The following is a 10,675-nucleotide window of genomic DNA, read 5'->3' as shown; positions in this document are numbered from 1 at the left end:
CCTTATGAAGCCTTGTTATTTCTATCTCCCCTAGTTTCTTTCTCTGGGGTGACTAACAGTGAAGGCAGTGAAAATGAAAGAATGAGTACATATGTCAGGGATAGCAAAGCTAATATGTATTTGGAATTAAGCCTCATGTTACATCGGGCATTGAATTAAGAGAGATACCAGAAGTTCCCTTTGTGGCTCAGCGGTAACGAACCTGACTAGTATCCATGAGGACTTGGGTTTGATCTCTGGCCTCACTGGTTAAGTGTCCAGCATTGCTTTGGCTGTGGTGTAGGCTGGCAGCAGCAGCTCTGATTTGACCCCTGGCATAGGAACTGCCATATGATGCATGTGTGGCCCTAAAAAGCATGCCAGAGAGAGAAGGAAGGAGAGATAGAGAGAGATTCCAAAAGAGTAGGAGGGTGGATGCAGAAAAAAATTGTGCAGGTGCATCGGCTGATTGGCTCTGACCCCTGAACCCCAGCCCAGCTCCTAGGGCAGGACTGCTGGCCCTGGGCAGTTGTACAAGAGGAGGAGGTTGGGTCTGTCCGTAAATACCCTGTAGGTTACCTCCCCCTTTCATCCTTGAGAAGGAGAATTCGACCTCTACTGGCATGTATGTACAGGACACAGGGGATGAGAAAGGTCCTGGAGGGGAAAAGCTAGGTTCTGTCAAAGCCCCCTGATATTATGAGCCCCCTATGTGCTCCAGGACCCAGTAAATAGATTACTCTGAGCAGCAGGGAAAGACTGACAATCACACCTCCCAACTGGTGGCTCCCACCTCACCCCTTCCACGTTCACCTGTGTAGTCCTCTGCTCCTGGTCCTCATTTTCTGTTCCTCTGATAAGTATTGTCATATTTCCAGCCTTCCTTGTTTCTCTGCTTCAGCTTGGGCTCAGTCACAGGGAAGATCAATGTTGATTACACCAAAGATATTCTCCACAGGCCAACTGGTCCCAGCACCCTGACCCTGTGAGATCTCACAGTCTGTGGGGATCAGCCAGAATGATCTGAGAGGGAGAGAGATGTATTCATGTTTTTTGATATAATTTTTCTACCCCTGCCCTGGTCACGGGGACCTTATTCCTCGGGGATGAGGTCAAAGGACCGTGTTGCTCATATAAGGAGATGTTGAAGACTCAGAAGCTAATTGGTGTCTAAGCTTCAGAAAGTGGAGATGAAGCCTCCAATAGCATCTGAAATGGTAAAAAGTGTCTCTATTGGCTGTCGGTAGGGAGGATGTCAGGGGATGGGTCTATATAGACCTTTGTCGGTCCCCTGATACCCTCTCTGGTTATTTTGCGGCAGGGACTTCAACCTTGATGACCTGGGAGTCAGGATGGCTCTAAACAGACACCTCTCTCTTCAGAGACTCGGCTTCCTCCTGCTCATCATGGTGGGGGGTCAAGGTAAGAGTTTCGTCTCTTTCCTGGGATCAACAACCAATGTATGGACACCTCAGTGCAGGGAAGTGTCCCTGGAGGTATGGAGCCGAAGCCTCTGTGGAGACCCTATGTTTTTGACCAAAAGGGAACCACACTGATTGTGAATGTTGGTTCCTCTCCTGCTGAGGGTGGACTGGTCGTAGCAGCAGGTTTTACAGAGGAATGCTATTTGGTGTGGACTGAGGTGAGTGTGTTTCCGTCCTGCCCACCGTCTCCCTTGCTCTCAGGGAGCTTCTGTGGAGTCCCAGTGGCTCCCAGGGTGTGGCAGGTCCAGAGACTGACCTCAGCTGGGTCTCTGGGCTGTTCCCCACACACGCCATTTGCTGCTTTGTAGAGGACTCTCCATGGGATTCCCATGTTTTACGCATTTAGGCTCCTTTAGGCTCTGTGCTTGTGTGTGTGTGTGAGGTGTGTAGGGTGTGCGAGGGTGTGTGAAGCCTGTCTGTGTGAGAGGAACAGGGCTGCCAAGAAGGGATTGAATCAGTTGGTTTGTGAAACACAGTGGGTGCCCACATGGTTGGGGGGTCATGTCAGCTGCATGTAACCAGATCATAGATAAACTTGCACCTGCCTGCTTCTCTCCTTCAACCCCACGATGCCTCCTCTCTGCTTGTTGTGAGGTTTGCCCAGCACTGGGCTGTATGAGTCTTTAGTTCCTGGCCTCACTTGTTCCTTCCAGGTGGTCATTTTAGAGCAGAGAAACCTGCAGCCAGGAAAGCGGCCCCTTGTTTATAGAGATTCATTGATGTTCATCACCAGATGTAGAAAGTTTCCTGAGTCCCTACAAATTGTTTGCTGATATGCTGGGGTCCTGCAAGGGTTCTTTCAATTCTCTAGGATCTCTTGTGAATTCTGTAGGTGCATTTTCTCTCTCAGGCCCTTTTCTTTCCTCCCTGTGAGCAGGTTTCCTCTGAGGGAGAGGACTGCAGGCTTCAGAGCTAGTGCTGCTGAAAACCTAGTCCTCAGCCTGGAGGAGGTGGCTCTTTCAGATCTGGGAATGGGTCCAGCCAAGCCTCAGTACAGTGCCGTCTCATCTCAACGCTCATTGTTGTCCCCTTAGACCTCAGTCTCTAGTGCCATAACTCTCCTTGGGAAAACCTCCCCCTCCAGTCTCTGCTCCTGGAGTGCTGATCTGATGCTAGTGAAGATTGTCCTCCTGAGGGCTCTGAAGGGCAGAGGTGGGTTTTGGTCCCATGAAGGGGGGCAAATAATAGATGCTCTGATACAAGGCCTGCTCCCTTATGAGGAAAACTATAGGGAGTTTCCTCGGTAGTTCCTTAGCAGCAAGAGTATTTCACCAAAGCAAGTATTCTTTTCGTTTTCCCTGAAACAACACCATTCAGTGTTATTCTACTAAAATTATATTCTACCTCATATGACATTGGACCTGCTCCTTAGTAAACAATAGTCCTGGCCTTTCGAGCATTTGATGAATTCCCTGGGCTAAGGGTTGAATCGGAGCTGCGGCTGCCAGCTTACAACACAGCCATAGCAATGCCAGATCCAAGCTGCATCAGTGACTTACATCAGAGCTCAAGGCAACACCAGATCCTTAAGCCACCGAACAAGGCCAGGGATGGAACCCACATCCTCATGGATACCGGTAGGGCCGGTATCCTGCTGAGTGACAACAGGAACTCCAGCATTTGATGATTTCTGAGCGGGGCACACACTACAGGAGTCTCCATCATGAAATCCATGATGAGCACGGGCATAACATTATCCCTCAAATGCAATCTTTGGTCTACTTTTTATGCTCAAAAACATAGACCCAAGATTAGATGTTGGTATATATTATTTTTTAACATCTTTTTAAAATCAATCACATATTTCAGACATTTCTCTGTATCATTAACTATTCCTTTACACACTAAACTGGCGCTATTACAGGGCTCTGGAAGAAGTGGACGGGAAGGGAGCAGGCAAGGACTGGCGTCCAGTGTGAAGCAGCATGTGTACACTGGGCTAAATCTGGCAATAACTTCAGCATCATCTGTGCAAGCTATTTGTTTCTCAGGGGTAAAATCTGCTGCATTTTTCTGCAGAGCAGGTCACTGTAAACTGTCATTGCTTCTGTAGTATGGCTTCTATTGGTCTTTGCTTTTCTTGTTTATTCCCAGTCATCTCTATAAGGCTAGCTCAGCTTTGTAGGTCTGCGTGAGGCAAAACTGAAGCAGGACTCTCATGAGGTGCCCCCAAAGACTAGGGACACTGCTCAGCCTGTTCTTACTGTCCTTGTGAGAGGAACTCTCTTGGCGCACCTGGCATTGAGCAATCCTGGCTTGGAGGATGGAAAGTTGTGGTCAAAAGGACAGTGTCTTGATGTAGTAAAATTTCTTGGAGGACTCCAGATCTTTTCAAAGATTGTTTTTTTCCTGATAGCTGTTGAATTTTTGAACTTTTTGGAGGGGATAGAGGTCATCATCTTTTATATCAGCATTCAGATTATGTCATGTTTAAGGAAGTTATTCTTTGAGAGAATGGTTTTGAATATAGAATTTTAGACTGGCATTTTTTTCTTTTGGCACATCTAAGGCTTCAATCTACTCTACGTTGGCATATCTTTTTATTCATGGGGACTTATATGTTAGTAGAGATGTTTCTTAATTTATATACCTAGTTTCTGTCTTAATTTCTTTTGTCAGTTTTCTGCTGTTTCTTACCATTTTGGTAAGCATAAGGTAGGTTATGTTGTAGTAACACGTAACCAAAATTTATTCTTACATGCCATGTTCTACTCAATTTGGCAGGATTTCTGCTTCGTAATTATTCAACTGCTCAGGTTGTTGAAATCTCCACCATCTCATGCCACCACTGCAACCCAAGGATGCAGTATTTGCTGTGGTAGAAAAGTATATTGGTTCTTACATCTTTCTGTGTGGTAGTGACTCACATCATTTGTTCATACTTCATTGGGTAAGTCAGATCACATAGTGATGCTTAACTTCAAACAGACTAGGAAGTGTTAATATTCCCATGTGCTCAGTAAATGAGAAATTTTTTTTTAGGGCTGCACCTGCAGCATATGGAGGTCCCCAGGCTAGGGGTCTAATCAGAGCTACAGCTGCCGGCCTATGCTACAGCCACAGCAACACCAGATCTGAGCAGTGTCTGCGACCTACACCACAGCTCACGGCAACACCAGATCCTTAACCCACTGAAAGAGGCCAGGGATCGAACACGCAATCTCATGGTTCGCAGTCAGACTCCTTTCCTCTGTGCCACTATGGGAACTCCAAAGAGAATTTTAAGTATCACTGAACACTAGTTGCTTTTCCTTCTATGACGATTCTACAAATGAATTCCTTTTTATATATCTTGCCTAAGTTTTCTTGGGCTTATTCACTCTAAGGATTGGTGTCTTCCATCAATTCTGGAAAACTCTCAGTCAATATCTGTCAAATATTACTTCTGCTCAATTCTCTCTCTTTCTGGACTCTCTTTCTGCTCAATTCTCTCTCTTTCTGGGACTCGGTCCTTCGTGTCTCTCTCTCTCTCATCTCCCTCTCTTCCTTTCTATATTTTATTACACCCTTCTATTTCCATTTTCTGTCTCTTCTGTAATTTCTCTTCTGTAATTTTCATCGTTTTGTTTCTCTGTGCAGCATTCCAGGCAATTCATTCTGATTTATCATTCGCTTCATTAATTCTCTCTTTACCTGAGTTTAATGTTACGTAAAAATTTTAATTTCAGCAAATATATTTTCTCCTTCCTCCCTTCCTCACTCCCCCTCCCTCCTTCTTTCTTGCTTTCTCCCTTCTTTCCTTCCTTCCTCCCTCCCTCTCTTTCTTTCTTTGCTTTTTAGGGCTGCACTTGGATTTTCCCAGGCTAGGGGTCAAATCGGAGCTGCATCTGCTGGCCTATTCCACAGCCACAGCAACGTGGGATCCAAGCTGCAACTGTGATCTTCTGTGCAGCTCATGGCAAGGCCAGATCCTTAATCCACTGCGTGAGGCCAGGGATCCAACCCACATCCTCATGGATACTAGTTGGGCTCATTACCACAATGGGAACTTCCAACAAATACATTTTCATTCCTAGAAGTTAGCTTTAGGTTTTTAAATTTTGTCCATGCATTTTCTGGTCCCTTGAAGATTCTTTAAGAGTATATTTTTCCTTCTTTAAATATTGTATGTGTGGTAGTGGTATAGCTTAGTATGTGATGTATTCACTATGAGAAGTCTCTGTGTCTGCTTCAGGAGGTTCTCTTGGTTCTTGTTAATGGAACTTTGTTTCTTTGTGTGCTTGCTTTTTTTAATTGACAATATACTGGTCACTATATTTATAAATATTATGCATAGAAATAATTCGAAGCCTAGGAACAAGGCAATTTACTCTAGAAATGGTTTTATTTTTATTAGTTTTTTATTTCATTTTATTATTAGTAGTGGATCACCTTAATACAAGTTCAAAAACGGACACAAACCAGATAGTCTAGAGATTGAAATTTTGAATATAACTTTATGCAAGAGCACCTCTGTTTCAACTGGTGGGTGTCCTGGCTGATTGTGGAGAATGTCTTCTGTTGGATGTTTCATCTACTTGTATGTGGGTTTGGATTTTGATTTATGCCTCTTCACCAACAAAGCCCATAAAAACACACTTGGAGTTCATGCTGCAGTACAATGGGATCTGTCGTGTCTCTGGAGTGCTGGGACACAGGTTCAATCCCAAGCCTCTTACAGTGGGTTAAGGATCTGGCATTGCCACATCAGGTCACAACTGCAACTCGGATATGATCCCTGGCCCGGGAACTCCATATCCTGTGGGGTAGCCAAAAAAGAAAAAGTGCTAAAAAATTTCCATTATTAAAAATAAACAAGCAAACGAGCAAAAATGAAGCACATTCCACCCCCCTTCCCAACTATGCACAGGCTAATGTCATCAGGACAAATACACAAGCACACTCCATTCTCCTGTATCTCAGCAAATTTCCCTTGTCCCCTCCAGATTTGACCTGGCTTTTTTTTTTTTTCTTCTTCCTCTTCAATCAGGACTTTAATGCCTTCAAGATAAGTTTTAGTAATTTTTTCTACTTTATTTATTTTCAGCAGAAAATATAGCCTCAATAACCAAACCTAGCATTATTGAGAAAATCTCCTAGAATTGTTCATAGCAATAAAATAATCTACTTTGTTTGTGTCATCAACTAGGTAAAAGCTACATGAAGACAAGAATATCATGTTATTTTCTGCATTTACAGCACCGAGTATAGGACCTGATTTTGAAATGGATAATTTTAGTATTAATAAAAGCAGGATTCTTATGTAATTTTAGGGTCTCATTTCAATCGTTTACTCCCACCTCAAGGTCAGACTTCTAAAACAAATCATTGAGTAAGCTTCACAGGATATCTCCCTGCTTCTACTAGCTCATATGCCTCCTTCCCATTTATCTTTATTTCCTTCCTAGCCCTGGGCCCCCCAGGCCTCTATCTAGACTGAACTGTGTCCCTCCAAAATTCATATATTAAAGGCCTAGCCTCCAGGGTGACTTAATTTGGAGATAGGGCCTTTAGGGGGTAATCAAGGTTAAAATAAGGTCATAAGTGTGGGGCCCTGATCCCGCAGGTGGCATTATAAGGGAAGGAAGGGAGGGAAATATCTCTCTCCTTCTATCTCTGTGCACACGTCTTGAGCAAACGCCACGTAAGCATATAGAGAGATGGCAATGCCTGCAAACCAAGGGAAGAGGTCTCAGAATGAAATCTGCCCCCCTAGGACTTTGATCACCCTGCTATTTTCTGACTCTGGAGAGAAGCTCTACATTAGTCATGTATTGCTGTGCAACAAATTAATACCAAACTTGGCAGCTTAAAATAATCAACGTCTAGCATCCCCTAACTTCTGTAGGTCAGGAATCGGCACGACTTACCTGGGTCCTCTGACTCAGGATCCCTTAGGAGGCTGCAGTCATCTGAAGGTTTAGCCAGGGTGGATACAACCCACATGACCTTGGTGGGCTGTTAAATCAAGAGCCGCAGTCCCTTGCTGGCTGTCGGCTGAGGCCTCCCTCAGGTCCTTGTCACAGGGGTCTCTCCATATGCAGCTCAGACGTGGCAGTGGCTTCATCAGAGCAAGAGAGAACAAGATAGATGAACACAGGAAAAGCCAGAGTCATCTTGAAACCTAACCTCCTATTCGACATCACTTTTGCCAGATCCCATCTGTTAGATGCATGTTGTTAGCTACAGTCAAGTGTGGGGTTTACACAAGGATGAGTACCAGGTGGCGGGAATCGTCAGGACATTGGAGAGGCTGCTCACCATAGTCCTCTGTTCCCAAGTGAGACGAGAGTGCTCTCTATGGAACATAGAAGGAGAGGGAAGATTTCTCCCCGGGATCATGGTCCTCACTGTAGCTGAGACAGGGAAGCTGGGCCCCTAGTGGCCTTGGGCACATCTGCTGGGAAGGCAGCCCCCAGAGTCTCTGAAGTGCTATCCTCAGGGGTGTTGGTTCACCACGCTTGTTAGAATTTTTGGGTGATATTTTCCCACTTCTGTGATACCACACTCGTAGCTTAGAATTGATCACCATGGGAAAATTTACAAACAAAACTTAACCAATGCAATACACAGGGATTTTTTCCCTGTGTGAGAATGCATTTTTTAATACCTACCAGCATACAACTGCATGGTCTTCTAAAATCTGTCCTGTGTCCTGTGTTCTGTGTCTGTGTCTCTCTTACAGCTCTGGAGCTGAGGCTGAAGGATGGACGCCACCGCTGTGAGGGGAGAGTGGAAGTGAAGCACCAAGGAATATGGGCTTCCGTATATACTCAGTACTGGTTCATGGAGGCTGCAGAAGTGGTGTGCAAAGAGCTGGGATGTGGACTTGCTATTGATGCTCCCAGAGGGTCTTATTTTGGACCAAGGCTTGGTCCTATTTGGGTTTTCACTATTTACTGCAACAATACCAAGCCAGATTCACCTCTCAGTATTGATGGTTGTGTTCATCTCGACTTTAAAAACTATAATCATACCTTTTCTCACGACCAGGATGTTGGAGCAGTCTGCTCAGGTAAGGCCTGTCTGGTCTGGGAGGGGATCCCCAGCAGGAAAAGCCTCAGTCTCATTCCCAGAAAAACTCTGGATAAACGAGATCACAGCCTTTAGAACACACTTGCATGAAGACTCTGGTCACACAGTGATCCTAGAGCATTAGGTGCTCAAGGGAGCATGAGGGCTTGCCTGTCCCTGGACAATAAAGGCTCCAGACCTGTGGACCACTGGACCCTTCAGATCTCTGTGGTGTGTCCTAAGAAGAAGGGAGGTGAGGTCAAATATTTCCGACAGGTACCACTGCTGGGCTGTACTTTTATGAATTAGTTTCATTACGGTACCCGCTTTTTATCCTTTCATGGGATGGTCAGTCAGGCTGGGCCGCAAGAAAAGACATAAGAGAGGGTCAGGCAAACAGTTTATTTTACTTACTGGCCAAAGAGAGAAAACTCACCACAGGCAAAAGGAGTCCACACGGTGGAGTGGTCTCCAAGGGGGCTGGCTCATTGAAGCATGAAGAACCAAGAGGGAGTAGACAAGTGATTATTTTGGGGATCAGGGTAGAGTTATACAAGGAAAAGGCATGAGAGGATTTCATTGAGGAATCCCCTCATGGCCTATCACTTAGGATTTGGCATTGTCCCTGCTGTGGCTTGGGTTTGATCCCTGGCCTGGGACCTTCCGCATGCCTTGGGCATGTCCAAAAAAAGTAAAAGCGTTAAACATAGAATTAGCGTATGATCCAGCAACTCCACTTTTGGATATGGGCCCAGAAGAACTATAAGGAGGGATTCAAACAGATATTTCTACACCAGTATTCACAGCATTGGTACATTTGCATAGGTTGCATTCAGTTAGGGCAAGAAGAGATATTTGTGGCAGGGGCTAGTCTTATCACATTGGTGCACCTGGTCACCTGGGGTCCGTTGCTTACATCCTGTTTGTGGGGTGTTGAGGCCGTAGGAAAAATGTGAAGTTTTAGAATTTACAATACAGTAGCTAGAGTGAAGTAAGTACAAAGAGCAGTGAGGCTGAGAAAACCTGAAGTGACTCACAAACTCTGGTCAGTACTGTCTAAGTGCACTTGACCTGTGCCAAGGTGAACCCAGTAAAGACGCAGTGAAACTAGAGTGTGAGTGGGTGGTTGCAGTATCTGCCAGACATGTTTCCAGCTGTTATCACAACGGTGGATGAAATGTCCAAGGCATTAATCCAGTCAGAACAGCTGGGTTGGAGGAAGATATTATCAGATATGACAGAGAATTCCTAATATAGGTGGTTGGGTCTTAGGAAAGGGTTAACACAGGTGGAACAGGGGGAGACCTGAGACCATTCGCAGTAGGTCCTTGGCAGCCATAGCCAATCATATCTTTGGTGTTATGTTGGGGAAGAGATGGTTCTAGTCTTATGTTTAGCAGGTTTTGATTATACTGGCTGAGGTCCCTAAGAAAATAATTACGTTATGCTGCTATATTGAGGTATGACATACAAAAGCTGTATGTGTGTATTGTACACAACTTGACTGTTTTCGGAGGTAAGTATACATCTGTGAAACCATTACCACAATCTATGCTACAAATCTGTTCATCACTGTAAAAGTTTTCTTCCGTTATTATTATTATTATTAAAGATAATTATTTTCAAGGGGCATTTGAGTTTCAATTAGGCATTTTTTTCAAGAAAACCTCTTTTCTGGCATTCTGAGTAACATTCTCAATTGTTACAAAGTCCTAATCATGGTTTAAACTGCAGATAAGCTTGCAGAAACCCTAGAGGAGACCCCGAGTTATTTTGATAAAAATGGAGTGGGTGATGTTGGAAATTTCTGTGATAATGGGGATTTTTTTTTATATTAGAGCTTTTAATGTTATCGTTTCAAGAAAATCAATGTCTTGATATTAATTCCAGTTGAGACACCCTTAAAAATAAGAAGAGTTTGAAAGTGCAATGGCATTTAAACATTGTATTCCATGAATACCACTGCTCTAGTATAGGCTCCCCTTTTTTAATGAAGTTACTGTTTGTTCTGCTAATTTATATTTTCTTTTTTTCGTTTTTTTGTCTTTTGTCTTTTGTTGTTGTTGTTGTTGCTATTTCTTGGGCCGCTCCTGCGGCATATGGAGTTTCCCAGGCTAGGGGTTGAATCGGAGCTGTAGCCACCGGCCTACCAGAGCCACAGCAACGCGGGATCCGAGCCGCATCTGCAACCTACACCACAGCTCACGGCAACGCCGGAT

At 44.5% G+C, this 10,675-nt stretch overlaps 1 pseudogene across 1 annotated transcript in view; it reads left to right on the top strand.

Annotated features, from left to right (window-relative positions):
• Positions 1 to 1,284: 1,284 nt before the first annotated feature.
• LOC110258625 (antigen WC1.1-like) overlaps positions 1,285 to 10,675 on the top strand; it is a 28,424-nt pseudogene continuing 19,033 nt past the window's right edge. The window contains exons 1-2 of the transcript XR_014803865.1: positions 1,285 to 1,401; positions 8,128 to 8,457. The product of XR_014803865.1 is annotated as an antigen WC1.1-like (transcript). The remainder of the gene's footprint in view (positions 1,402 to 8,127; positions 8,458 to 10,675) is intronic.

Source organism: Sus scrofa, chromosome 5 (assembly GCF_054392235.1).
Source record: "Sus scrofa isolate SSC_HxYL_T2T_F1_AM1 chromosome 5, Sscrofa_HxYL_maternal_Yorkshire_Landrace_v2.0, whole genome shotgun sequence".
NCBI classification, from domain to species: Eukaryota; Metazoa; Chordata; class Mammalia; order Artiodactyla; family Suidae; genus Sus; species Sus scrofa.
This window is presented reverse-complemented; position numbering and strand designations above follow the sequence as displayed.